The sequence below is a fragment of the Salvelinus alpinus genome, chromosome 10, assembly GCF_045679555.1.
Source record: "Salvelinus alpinus chromosome 10, SLU_Salpinus.1, whole genome shotgun sequence".
Taxonomy (NCBI): Eukaryota; Metazoa; Chordata; class Actinopteri; order Salmoniformes; family Salmonidae; genus Salvelinus; species Salvelinus alpinus.
The window spans coordinates 35,432,182-35,445,829 of record NC_092095.1 but is presented as its reverse complement, the minus strand read 5'-3'; the positions used below and the strand labels follow the sequence as shown (position 1 = coordinate 35,445,829).

Below are 13,648 nucleotides of genomic sequence, written 5' to 3'. Positions count from 1 at the left end.
CTGTTATTATCTATGCATAGTCACTTTAATAACTCTACCTACATGTTCATTTTACCTCTTACCTCGATACGGGTGCCCCCGCACAGTGACTCTGTACCGGTACCCCCTGTATATAGCCCTGCTATTGTTATTTACTGCTGCTCTTTAATCATTTGTCATTCTTATCTGTTACGTTTTTTTGGTGTTTTCTTTAAACTGCATTGTTGGTTAAGGGCTTGTAAGTAAGCATGTCACTGTAAGGTCTACACCTGTTGTATTCGGCGCATGTGACATGAAATTTCATTTGATTTTTGATTTGATGACATTTGGGACTGAGTGCAGTTCCTCAAAAAGAGACTGCAGGACCCCTCAGCCAAATATATTTCAAGGAGCACAAATAGGCTTAAAATGAAATGCTTGCTCTATCTTCACCTTTTTTGGGGGGGGGGGGCGGATTCCGTGCATGTTCTCTCTTTCATGCTATATCTCACGGCTTCCCAAAGGACCGCGTTTGGGATGAGAACTGAGACAGCGCAGGTTTGATCTTTTAGCAAAACTCATCTTAGCTGAATACGTTACAGTGTTGAATGTCTCTCCAACCAAGCATTTCTGGTTTGAGAGTTAAGTCTCTTATTTTCTTATTCCTTGAGCAGTGTAATTGCCTTAAAACAAAACTGTTATTTATTTATTCAATTTTTTTATGTTCTCTCAACATTGTTTTTCTCTCTCTCTCTCTCCTGTTCTGTTTTTATTAAAGACCTGCCCGCTTGCATGGAGGACAACGGGCTTGGATTTAAGGACTGGCGAGACATTATGTGGAAGAGGAGACAATAAAGTGGGTGAGTTCATTTATATCTGCTTTATAGCTATACTGCAACCCAACCTCATGATGAAAACGTTCCCAGGGCACGTTTTTTGCAAGCAAGAGAAAAGATGCACATTCTGATCTGAAGGTTGGGTTGCAGTACCGATACTTTAAAGCATAAGAGCCACTGTTGATACAGTCCCAAAATGTTTTGCACGTCAGCAATCAAGATTTCAAGATGTAGAACTTTCAAAATACTGAAAGTGTCACAGTAGGATGCCGTTGGTATGTTTTGCCATGATCAGGTCTGTCAAGGCTGGCCCCGGCTGTCATCATTATTCAGACCAATACACGAGGTCTTTTCATTGAACTTTGACCTTTCTGACAAAACATTGCATTAGACGGCAACAACCTTGCTGTAACCCCAGTTATGACACGCACGGACGGGAACACATTGGAGTGTGGGTGTCTGTCAGATCGGACAGAGAGGGAGAGATGTAGGAAGAGAAGGGAGAGGGGGAGGATAATGAAGGATAGAAGAAGTCAGACATGGAGTGGGAAGCAGAGATGGAGATGGAGAGAGGGATGGGAGAGAGAAAGAGTAAGATTGGGGCTGAATCAGCTATGCGCTCTTTGTGTCTGTCGCCTCAGCAGCTCTCCAGTAGCCATGACTTTTTTTTCTACACGGTTCAGAACATTTAATGATATTTGGTGGCACACCAGATGTTGGCCCTGAGATTATAAGAGTTTATACTCCAAAGAAGGAAGGAAACGTGTTTGTTGGGAGATAAAAAGTGCTGAACTTGTTTACTCTCGGCCAGCCATATTCAAACCAACTCTGGCTATGCTGCGGAAGATTGAGAAGAGAGAAAATGCTCCATTCTGTGTTTGGTAGTATTGGTGTGTTGAACTTCCGAGGCCGTACTGTATGCAGTGCTTGAATTGGGCCAATACACACAGAGTACCTTTACCTCAAATATTATACTGCTTGAGTACTGGCACCTTTTATAGAATAATGGCTTCAAAATATGACGAGCACTGGCACCAAAATAACATTTGGACAGACACCCAAAATGAGCATCTATTTCAGTCCACTTCAAGCACTGTGTGAGTGTCTGAATTGGAATGCATTATACAGCAGTAATCCTATGGGGTTGGCTGTGAGGCTTAAAACAGCTTTTAGGTAGCTAGCTGGAGAGTTTAGTGAGTTCAGAGAGGTAGAGTATGGTAAAGTAGGGACACAGCTGCCACCAGAACATACCTCTGGTTGCATCCAAAATGGCACCATATTACATTTATATTGTATGACTTTTGACCAGGGTAGGGCAGACCAAGTAGTGCACTATAAAGGGAATAGGGTGCCATTTGCAACACCACCAGATTAAACATTAGGCTAGCAACAGGACTCTGCAGGAGAGGAGAGTTACTGCTGTGTACTGTGTAGCTAGTAGATTCTGGTAAAGTGTTAGATGTAGTGCAAATTGTGTTAGGATGCACTTTGCCGAACAAAGTACTGAAGAAAAAAAAACATGTTCAGAAGAATCTTTAGTCCGATCATGAGTCCGTTAATTTGAGTGATGTTAAAAGTTGGAATATGTGTGACAATTCTGAACAGATGAAGATTTCAGAAATTGATAATATGAATACAATTCAAATGAATTTGGCTAAAGTACAAATATAGAGCCTCACTGCGGAGGTGTCATAATACCCATAAAACCTAGCGGTCAAACAGGATATCGTTTCCAATCTTTTTTCCACCATTCATTTTTCACATAGGGATTTTAGAAACCCTTAAAATAAGGGCTGTGTTTCGTGTAGGCTTACCCTGGCATGATGTTTTGATAACCATGTGCAGTTGAAGTCGGAAGTTTACATACTCTTAGGTTGGAGTCATTAAAACTCATTTTTGTTAACAAACTATAGTTTTGGCAAGTCGGTTAGGACATCTACTTTGTGCATGACACAAGTAATTTTTCCAACAATTGTTTACAGACAGATTATTTCACTTATAATTCACTGTATCACAATTCCAGTGGGTCAGAAGTTTACATACACTAAGTTGACTGTGCCTTTAAACAGCTTGGAAAATTCCAGAAAATTATGTCACGGTTTTAGAAGCTTCTGATTGGCTAATTGACATCATTTGAGTCAATTGGAGGTGTACCTGTGGATGTATTTCAAGGCCTACCTTCAAACTTAGTGCCTCTTTGCTGGACATCATGGGAAAATCAAAAGAAATCAGCCAAGGCCTCAAAAAAGAATTAGTAGACCTTATAAGTCTGCTTCATCCTTGGGAGCAATTTCCAAACGCCTGAAGGTACCATGTTCATCTGTACAAACAATAGTATGCAAGTATAAACACCATGGGACCACCCAGCCGTCATACCGCTCAGGAAGGAGACACGTTCTGTCTCCTACAGATGAACGTACTTTGGTGCGAAAAGTGCGAATCAATCCCAGAACAACAGCAAAGGACCTTGTGAAGATGATGGAGGAAACAGGTACAAAAGTATCTATATCCAGAGTAAAACGAGTCCTATATCGACATAACCTGAAATGCCGCTCAGCAAGGAATAAGCCACTGCTCCAAAACCGCCATAAAAAAGCCAGACTACGGTTTTGAAATGCACATGGGGACAAAGATCGTACTTTTTGGAGAAATGTCCTCTGGTCAGATGAAACAAAAATAGAACTGTTTAGCCATATTGACCATCGTTATGTTTGGAGGGAAAAGGGGGAGGCTTGCAAGCCGAAGGACACCATCCCAACCATGAAGCATGGGGGTGGCATCATGTTGTGGGGGTGCTTTGTTGCAGGAGAGACTGGTGTACTTCACAAAATAGGTGGCATCATGAGGCAGGAGAATTATGTGGATATATTGTAGCAACATCTCAAGACATCAGTCAGGAAGTTAAAGCTTGGTCACAAATGGGTCTTCCAAATGGATAATGACCCCAAGCATACTTCTAAAGTTGTGGCAAAATGGCTTAAGGACAACAAAGTCAAGGTATTGGAGTGGACATCACAAAGCCCTGACCTCAACCCTATAGAAAATGTGTGGGCAGAACTGAAAAGCGTGTTCGAGCAAGGAGGCCTACAAACCTGACTCAGTTACACAGCTCTGTCAGGAGGAATGGGCCAAAATTCACCCAACTTATTGTGGGAATCTTGTGGAATTCTACCCAAAACGTTTGACCCAGGTTAAACAATTTCAAGGCAATGCTACCAAATACTAATTGAGTGTACGTAAACTTCTGACCCACTGGGAATGTGAGGAAGGAAATAAAAGCTGAAATAAATCATTCTCTCTACTATTATTCTGACATTTCACATTCTTAAAATAAAGTGATGATCCTAACTGACCTAAGACAGGGAATTTGTACTCTGATTAAAAGTCAGGAATTGTGAAAAACTGAGTTTAAATGTGTTTGGCTCCGGTGTATGTAAATTTCCGACTTCAATTGTAAACCTCTCTCGGACAAGGTGACTTTTATCACCGTAGGGATGGTGCCAGGTTTCCTCCAGACGTGACGCTTGGCATTCATGCCAAAGAATTCAGTCTTGGGTTCATCAGTCCAGAGAATCTTGTTTCTCATGGTCTGAGAGTTCTTTAGGTGCCTTTTGGCAAACTACAAGCAGGCTGTCATGTGCCTTTTGCTGAGGAGTGGATTCCGTCTGGCCACTCTACCATAAAGGCCTGATTTGTTGGAGTGCTGCAGAGATGGTTGTCCTCCTGGAATGTTCTCCCATCTCCACAGAGGAACTTTCGAGCACAGTCAGAGTGACCATCGGGTTCTTGATCACCTCACTGACCAAGGCTCTTCTCCCCTGATTGCTCAGTTTGGCCGAGCAGCCAGCTCTAGGAAAAGTCTTGATGATTCCATTTAAGATTGATGGAGCGACTGTGTTCCTGGGGACCTTCAATACAATTTTGGGACGCTTCCATAGATCTGTGCCTTGACACAATCCTGTCTTGGAGCTCTAAGGACAATTCCTTCGACCTCATGGCTTGGTTTTTGCTCTGACATACTCTGTCATCTGTGGGACCTTATATAGACAGGTGTGTGCCTTTCCAAATAATGTCCAATCAATTGAATTTACCACAGGTGGACTCCAATCAAGTTGAAGAAACTTCTCAAGGATGATAAATGGAAACAGGATGCACCTCAGCTCAATTTCGAGTGTCATAGCAAAAGGGTCTGAATTCTTATATAAATAAGGTATTTCTTATTTTAATTTTTTTTATAGATTTGCAAACATTTCTAAAAAAACTTTTTTCACTTTGTCATTCTGGGGTATTGTGTAGATTGATGAGGGAAAATATTAGTTTAATCAATTTTAGAATAAGGCTGTAATGTAACAAAATGTGGAAAAAGTCAGGGGGTCTGAACTTTCCCGAATGCACTGTACATCGCTTGTTTTGTTAGGCAAACTATTCGACATTTAGCAACCTTGAAATGGTGGAGCGATTTCTACATATCACTCCTTAAAAAGTGATATGTTTCACTGTATTAAGAACGTGAACACGTTAGTAGTTTAGGTAACTACTGTGAGTGGAGGACATAAACTCCCTGTGGCAAGTCATGTAGCCCTACATCGTGCCCTACTCCAGCGTGTGTGTGTGTGTGTGTGTGTGTGTGTGTGTGTGTGTGTGTGTGTGTGTGTGTGTGTGTGTGTGTGTGTGTGTGTGTGTGTGTGTGTGTGTGTGTGTGTGTGTGTGTGTGTGTGTGTGTGTGTGTGTGTGTGTGTGTGTGTGTGTGTGTGCGCGTGCGTGCGTGCGCGCCTGCCTGCCTGCCTGCCTGCCTGCATGCCTGGATCCTGGTGTCATAACTGACCATGAGAATCCAAATAGGTCAGATCAGGTTTGCATTGAATAACTTCAATCAGACCCCCAATCACCTGTAGAAGGGGAAGGAAAGAACTAGTGGGGATTAACAACTCACGTCCTGTTGTAAATCAACGGAAAAGATCCAAGCCTGTGCTCTCCAAATTCAACAAAGGAATGTGCTTTGTCTCAACAGACCTTTTCCCGCTGAAACTCTAACACGTTCAAAAGCTAATTCTGGAACAATATATCTAACATATAATGTGGGGAATGGTTAGAGGTGATCTATAGAACACTAATGTAATTTTGTTTGTAATTTTGTGACGTCATTAAAAAAAATTATAAAGGAAATACTGTAACTTAGAAAGTATACCCACTGCATATATTAAGTTTCCATACGATGCGTTGTGCATGTAATATGAAAAATTATTCAATTGTTTTTGTTAAGAGAGGGATGTGATTTGAGAAGTTATGAGATATTTATTTTCCATGACTTTGCACAGTGAGTAATCACCGCCCCGGAGTGAGGTCCGGGAGCGTGCCAGCCTGCTGGAGCCGCCCCTTTCGAGCAAAAGGTATAAATGATGGGTTAAGAAAAAAACACATTATGCAAGAAAAGTGTGAAGCAGCAGCTGCACGTTTAAAATGGTTTGAACTTTGAATCTCAACACGAGGTGGAGACGATAAAATCACCTCCCGGACAATCACTGGTACAGCTGATTAGCTGTTCTAAAGAAAGTATCTTTGAAAGCGAATTTAACCCTTGTGTTGCCTTAAGGGTCAAAAATGACCCACCACTATGTTTAACAGCAGAGAGAACCCCCAAATTATATTTTTCAACTTTAAATGTTGTAACTTTTCCTTGAGTGACCCCAACATTAGAAAAAGTGAAACATTGCCTTTGTTCATATTTCCATGAAAGCTATACACCACCAGGGTACAAAGATTTCTTAGTGTCATTTTTGACCCGGCAGTTATAAAATATTTTACACACCACAAAAACCACAAAGACACACACACACACACACACACACACACACACACACACACACACACACACACACACACACACACACACACACACACACACACACACACACACACACACACACACACACACACACACACACACACACACACACACACAATGCGAAATTGAGATTATGTGTGCTACTGATTGAACTCAGACAAAGCTAAAATTTCCTTGTGCATGTGCAGCATCTCCCCTCCACGACCCCACACGTGACTCAAGTTCACAGACAAAATAAAAACAATCTCAGACAAGATAAACAGTTCTTGAAGAAAGCAGTGTTTACTAATGGGGAATGCAGTCAGAGGCTATAAAAGGTGCTGCAGATGACAGTCCCCCCAGTTATCTCTTTGCTGAAGCCATGAGTGCACATTTCAGTGCCCAACAGCTCGTAGATCAGATTTTTTTCAGATGTCCAGGAGGAACAAGAGAAGAATGATTTAGAAGAGGAGGAGGTATCTGAAGAAGAAGATGGGGAAGAATACAGCCAAGAGAACAATGCCTCATCTTCAGATTAAGAAGAAATCCCCCAAGCTGAAAGATACATTTTTGTCAAATAACAAGGTCCTTGTCACCATATGACAACCAGGGCAGGATGGCAGCACAACATTTCATAACGATGACCCCAGGGCCCACAAGACATGCAGTTGCCCATGCCCAGGACATCGCCTCAACATTCGACATGTTCATCACACCAGCCATAGAAAAAATCATCCACGAGATGAAAAATATGGAGGGTTTCCGTAAATATGGAGACAACTGGAAAAGGATGGATGAGATTGACCTGCGTGCCTACATAGGGCTGCTAATCTTAGCAGGTGTGTATAGGTCCCGAGACGAGGCTACATGTAGACTCTGGGATGCAGAGAGTGGAAGGGCGATTTCCGTGCCACGATGCCACTGAAAGTCTTTCACACTTTCTCAAGAATGCTACGATTTGATAACCGTGAGTCAAGACCTGCAAGACATGTGAGATACAAACTGGCGGCCATAGGAGAGGTCTGGGAGAAGTGGGTGGAGCGTTTGTCATGCCTCTACAACCCTGGGCCTGAGGTAACAGTGGATGAGCAACTGGTTCCATTCAGAGGTACATTTTTATTTTCATGTATGTAATGTAAGTGATTTTCACTGTTAATTATATGGTATATTGCTGTAATATCATTGATATGTAATTGTTTTTTGTGACACTGATAATAATTACTGATAGTAATCTCTTTTGTCAAAAGGTCGCTGTCCTTTCCGATAGTATATGCCCAGCAAGCCAGCAAAGTGTGGCATCAAGATATGGGTGGCCTGTGATGCACAATCCAGCTACACTTGGAAGATGCAAGTCTACACAGGGAAGCTGACCAGTGGAGGCCCGGAGAAGAACCAGGGGATGCGGGTTGTGCTTAATGTGACAGATAGACTGAGGGGGCACAATGTCACGTGTGACAATTTCTTCACCTCTTATGAATTCAGCCAGCAGCTCCTGAAGAGGAAGATCACCATGGTTGGCACAGTTAGAAAGAACAAGCCTGAGCTCCCCACTGCACTCCTCACAACAAGGAGGAGAGAGGCCTTCTCATCAAAGTTTGCCTTCACCCCCACCACCACTCTGGTTTCTTACCTCCCAAAGAGGAATGTGGTCCTCCTGAGCACACTGCACAAAAAGGCTGAGATCAGTGATTGTGAGGACAGGAAGCCAGCCATCATTCTGGACTACAACCACAACAAAGGAGGCGTGGACATCCTGGACAAGGTGATTGGAACTTACAGCTGCAGAAGGATGACAGCCCGCTGGCCCCTGGGCATCTTCCATAACACCATTGATGTGTCCTCATACAATGCCTTCATGATATGGAACAAGAGCAACCCTACCTGGATGCCTGATAAGCGGAACAAGAGGAGGGTGTTCCTGGAGCAGCTGGGAAAGGCACTTGTAATCCCACACATTCAAAGAAGGGATTGCCCCCTCCACACAGCAGCCTCTGCAGCGCTTGTGAAAGCTGTTCAGGGGGCTGAATCATGTCCTGATCCACCTGAGGCTGCAGCTGGGGCAGGCAAGTGGAGGAGATGCCAATTCTGCCACTCAAAGAAGGACTGTAAAACAAATACTATGTGCTGCACATGTGAGAAATACATCTGCAAAGTCCATGCACACACACTTGCATACTGTCCTACATGTGCTAATTAGAGTTGATTGATTTATGTTCTTCATGTTTTTGTTTTGTATCTATTATCTTATTTTATTCTTAATTATTGTTGTTGTTTATACACCTTGTGGGTGGGGGCAATGGTAAAAAAAATGGGAGAAGACTAGTATTTTGTAGTTGAATTCCTAATTGTACAGTATATAAGAATATATCACTATGTTGCCAAAAATGTTCAAGACTGTTATTGTTTCCCTTCAATAAAATGCATTCAAAACTACTTCCTGCACATTTCTGCTACTTTCTTAGGCTATACAAGTGCTATTTCTTGCTAAAAAAATATATGTTTACACCTATGCAGTACCTTTAGCAATAATAATAATAAACCTTTACTTTAGTAAAGAAAACAATTATGACTGGTGTGTTGTAAAAAAAACGAGTGGTGTCCACTGTTTAAATGCAGTCTTTCTGCATTGTGAAGAAGGAAAACCCAGATATTCACAAATTTTGTGATGAAAGACAGGTTGTTTCTTCATGCAAAATAGATTTGGGGTTTAAAATTCAATTAAGCTGCTTTATTTTAGGGGTTTAGTGAAGGCGGGTCATTTTTTACCCTTAAGACAAGTGGAATATACAGAATGTTAAGACTACACAAGGGTTAAGTAGGACCGTCCTGTTGCTCTGCTCAAACCATCGTATTACGCTACTCTCATCACCCCACTGGGGAACCATCGATACGGCTGGCAAGCCTATCTTCAAAGAAGCATCTTCAAGAGCGAATGGAAGGGAAATCAATTCTGTAGTTCTGTTCAGGACTGCACGACAAGTCACCAGATACCGGGCAACTACGAGTTTAGTCCGGGAGATGGTAACTCTTTAAATAACCGCTCTCGTGGTTCCCCAGATCCTAATGAGTTAATTGTTACATGATTAATTGAATTGGGTAACAATTAAACATATTTAGTTAATTAGAAATATAACAGTCTTCAGATGAATGTTAAAGTTAAGTCACATCCCTGGATTTGCAGCCTTTACAGCTTTCCCATTTGAAAAAGTCTCATCATGCTGACTTGAGTTAAAGGGCCATTTCAGAAGTGGTAATGCGCCGGAAAAAAGACTGTAAGCCAATAGAGTGTATCAGAGGTTTGGAGGGAGGTAGGGAGGGAACTAGTTTGAGAGATAGAGAACAAGTTTGCGAGAGAGAGAAAAAAGAGAGCGCTGAACACAATAACACAGGTATCCGTCTGAGGAGATCTTGATGTGGTCCTGTGTAGAACACTGCCGCTGCGACATCAAACTGCAGCTGCCAAGTGTGTTGGTACAGATTAGGGAGTGGACCGTAATTATGTGTGATCTGATGGAGCAAATATTGGCTGCTTGGCAATTGGGAACACAGCAGGATAGCATCCCAAATAGCACCCTATTCCATATTTAGTGCACTACTTTTGAAGTAGTGTACTATATAGCGAACACAGTGCCATTTAGGATGCAGCCCAGAACAGACAGAGCAGAGCAGATGACTGGGGTTGGGGAAGAACAGAGTATAGAGGAGAGGAGGGACTGAGGTCAGTCATTGCACAGCCAGCTGGACATTACACACACCAGTAACCATGTGCTGGAGATATGGTCGATCACCCGTCATGCTTATCTCAGAACAGCTTTTCTGACATGCTGTTTGTCATTGATACTGAACAAGTAGCTAGTAGTAAGGCATGTAGTAATGCGTGTACAACTGGCCTACAAGCCTATAGACTGCATCTGTGTCCCAAATGGCATCATATTCCCTAGATACTGTACTGCTTTTGTCCAGGGCCCAAAGCTTCCCCTCAAGAGGAAGCTTCTTACTGTAACCAGTGCCTGTAATCTGATTCAGGTTATCAATCAACCTACCAGGGTATTTACAAACAGTACAGGACCTATATCACCCACGTGTATTGATCACACTTTTACTAACGCTGCAGAACTTTGTTCTAAAGCTGTATCCACACACATTTGATGTAGTGACCATAATATTGTGGCTATATCCAGAAAAGCCAAAGTTCCAAAGGCTGGGCCTAAAAGAGTGTACAGTATAAGAGATCATACAAAATGTTTTGATTCCTATGTTGAAGTTTGGGCGGCAGGTAGGCTAGTTGTTAGAGCGTGGGGCCAGTAACCAAAAGGTTGCTCGATCGAATCCCCGAGCTGACAAGGTAAAAATCTGTCGTTCTGCCCCTGAACAAGGCAGTTAACCCAATGTTTCTAGGCTGTCATTGTAAATAAGAATTTGTTCTTAACTGACTTGCCTAGTTAAATATTATATATATTTTTTTAAGTTAATCTAATGTGTGTAAGGAGGAGCAGCCAGAAGCTGCCCTTGATGCATTCATTAAAGATGCACTATGCAGAAATCGCTCCGCCATTTCCTGGTTGACACAAATCAAATACTGTGGTTCGCCTAAGGGAGTGATTGTTATTTATATTGAGGGATACCTGGAGGTAATCCGACCTCTTTGAAATGAAAATGGATGGCCCTTCCCTGAGGAAAATATATTTTACCTGGCCCTCCACAAGCGTTTAAAAAAACAAACGTGTAACCCTCCCCCTCCAAAATGACACCTGTCAATCAACTATCTGATCAAAGCATCCTACTGCACGCTGTATACCTATTAAGGTAGTAACGCAAACCTTTCATCAGTGTTTCAGTGTGTTTGTCATTGTGACTACAGCAAATAATATTTCAGTGTAAGCTACATGTAGCCTAATGAAAAATATAACATAGAAACTCGTATTTAAATTAAATGTAGAAATTAAACAACAAACGCTTTTTCGGCCTGCGCATCTTATACATCATGTCATTGCTTGCCTCGTTGCTCAAGAGGTTTGCAAGTGATTTCCATTTTCTAATGGATGTCAATTCGTTTGGATCTTATTTTTCACTGTGCTCGTCACTATTTGTCATGTGCAACCATTTAATATATCAGCTTAACAATGTTATCATCACTGGCCAGTGATGCTCTCTCTCTCCGTAACTTTCAACCGACAGTTAATTTGGCCTAGTACTATTTTACATTCATCAAGATTTTACACCAGAAACATTCAGTATAGGATTCCTCCTAATTGCCACCCTATTCCCTTTTTTAATGCATTAAGTTAGACCAAGGCCCTATACAGGGAATAGGGTGCCATTTGATACACAGGCCACCGTTTGAGGGCTCTCAGTTGAATTGAAATATGCGTGTACACCCAACTGTAATTGGCCATTTAAGGATTATTTTAATATGCAAACCATTAGAAACTCTATGCATAATGCAATGGCCTGAAATTAATAGTTTTTTTATGATAAAAGTATTAATTAGGTCTAAGTAAGGTTTTTTATTAATTAAACACCAAAATATGCGTAGCAAAAAGCCCTTTTGGCATCTCTGTTCATTAAACCAAAATAATTACCTTATTTGCAAACTTACTGTAACAAAGTTTAGGTTTAACGTTAGCGTCTCGTAACCTAAACATTGTACCTACTTTACATTTTACATTTTTTTTTTACATTTTAGTCATTTAGCAGACGCTCTTATCCAGAGCGACTTACAATAGAGTGCATACATTTTATTACATACTGAGACAAGGATATCCCTACCGGCCAAGAGCAGACGCTCTTATCCAGAGCGACTTACAGTAGAGTGCATACATTTTATTACATTTTTACATACTGAGACAAGGATATCCCTACCGGCCAAACCCTCCCTACCGGCCAAACCCTCCCTAACCCGGACGACGCTATGCCAATTGTGCGTCGCCCCACGGATCTTTACAGTTTACAGTTCTACTTTACCTAATTTATAAGATAATATTAGGTTGATTCTGCGCAGGTCAGCCGTGCTGCTATCTGTGTGTACCTTTATAAAATTGAAAACTCATTTGAGTTGCTGAATAACCGGCACATTTCACACCTCATTGGGTTTCCGATGAAGCCTGTAACAGCAGATTACCATTACCCCTCTACGCTTGATTTCCTGTTTCAACTCTTTCAATTAAATTCAATTCCAAGGGTTTTATTGGCATGGGAAACATATGTTTACATCACACATGTATATTACGTCTTTCTCTCAAATCAAACCAAAGTGTATTTGTTGTGTACACAGATTAGCAGATCTTAAAGCAGGTGCAGCGAAATCCTTGTTTCTAGCTCCACCAGTGCATTAAATGTGTAACAGTACAATACTGACACAAATACACTCGCTCTCTCTATTCTGTGATTCGCCACCAAAGGTATGAATGTTGTATGATAGTTCACCTCTGCAGTAGGGGTGTCATTTGTACCTACGCTTCTTCCCATTCACATTTTCACAAGTCTCTGGCATGTTGTGGGCTTGTTGGTTTTGAATGGATACAGTCTCTGTGCCAAATGGCACCATATTCCCTAAATAGTGCACACATTTTGAGAAGAGCCCTACTTTTGGGCCCTGTCTGTCTCTTTGTTTGACCCTGTCTGTCTGTGTTTAACCCTAGGTCATTTATGTGGCAAAGTACTTCAGGGGCCCCGGCACCTCAACGGTCACTCCCCACAATTCATGTTCTACTTCAATCTTTCTCGCTTTTCATTCGCTTTTCTAATGCAGTTCACACGTAAGAGGTGCGGCGGGCTTGGATGAGAAACAATCCTCCAATTGGACCGGAGATGAACATCGGAGCCCTCTTCAGCTCTGAGACTAGAGGACTGGACGTTCTGAATGATTCATTGTAATTCAGAGTGGGGCTCGGAATGTAATCTCACAGAAATGCATTGTGTGTTGCGCCCACCAAACTTTGCCGGTAGCAGTTTTCAGTGTGTGAATATCTTATAATGCTCTGTTCAATGACACACAGCAAGAGCTTCAGGTATACTGGAGGAGCAAAGC

At 41.9% G+C, this 13,648-nt stretch overlaps 1 protein-coding gene across 5 annotated transcripts in view; it reads left to right on the top strand.

Annotated features, from left to right (window-relative positions):
- The window catches only part of LOC139532002 (disks large-associated protein 1-like), a 282,607-nt gene that overhangs the window by 97,199 nt on the left and 171,760 nt on the right, over positions 1-13,648 (top strand). For 4 of the 5 annotated variants that reach the window (XM_071329088.1, XM_071329085.1, XM_071329087.1 and 1 more), the window contains exon 2: positions 737-818. The gene's annotated coding sequence lies outside the window, so the exon portion shown is untranslated. The remainder of the gene's footprint in view (positions 1-736; positions 819-13,648) is intronic. The other variant, XM_071329086.1, reaches the window with a different exon arrangement.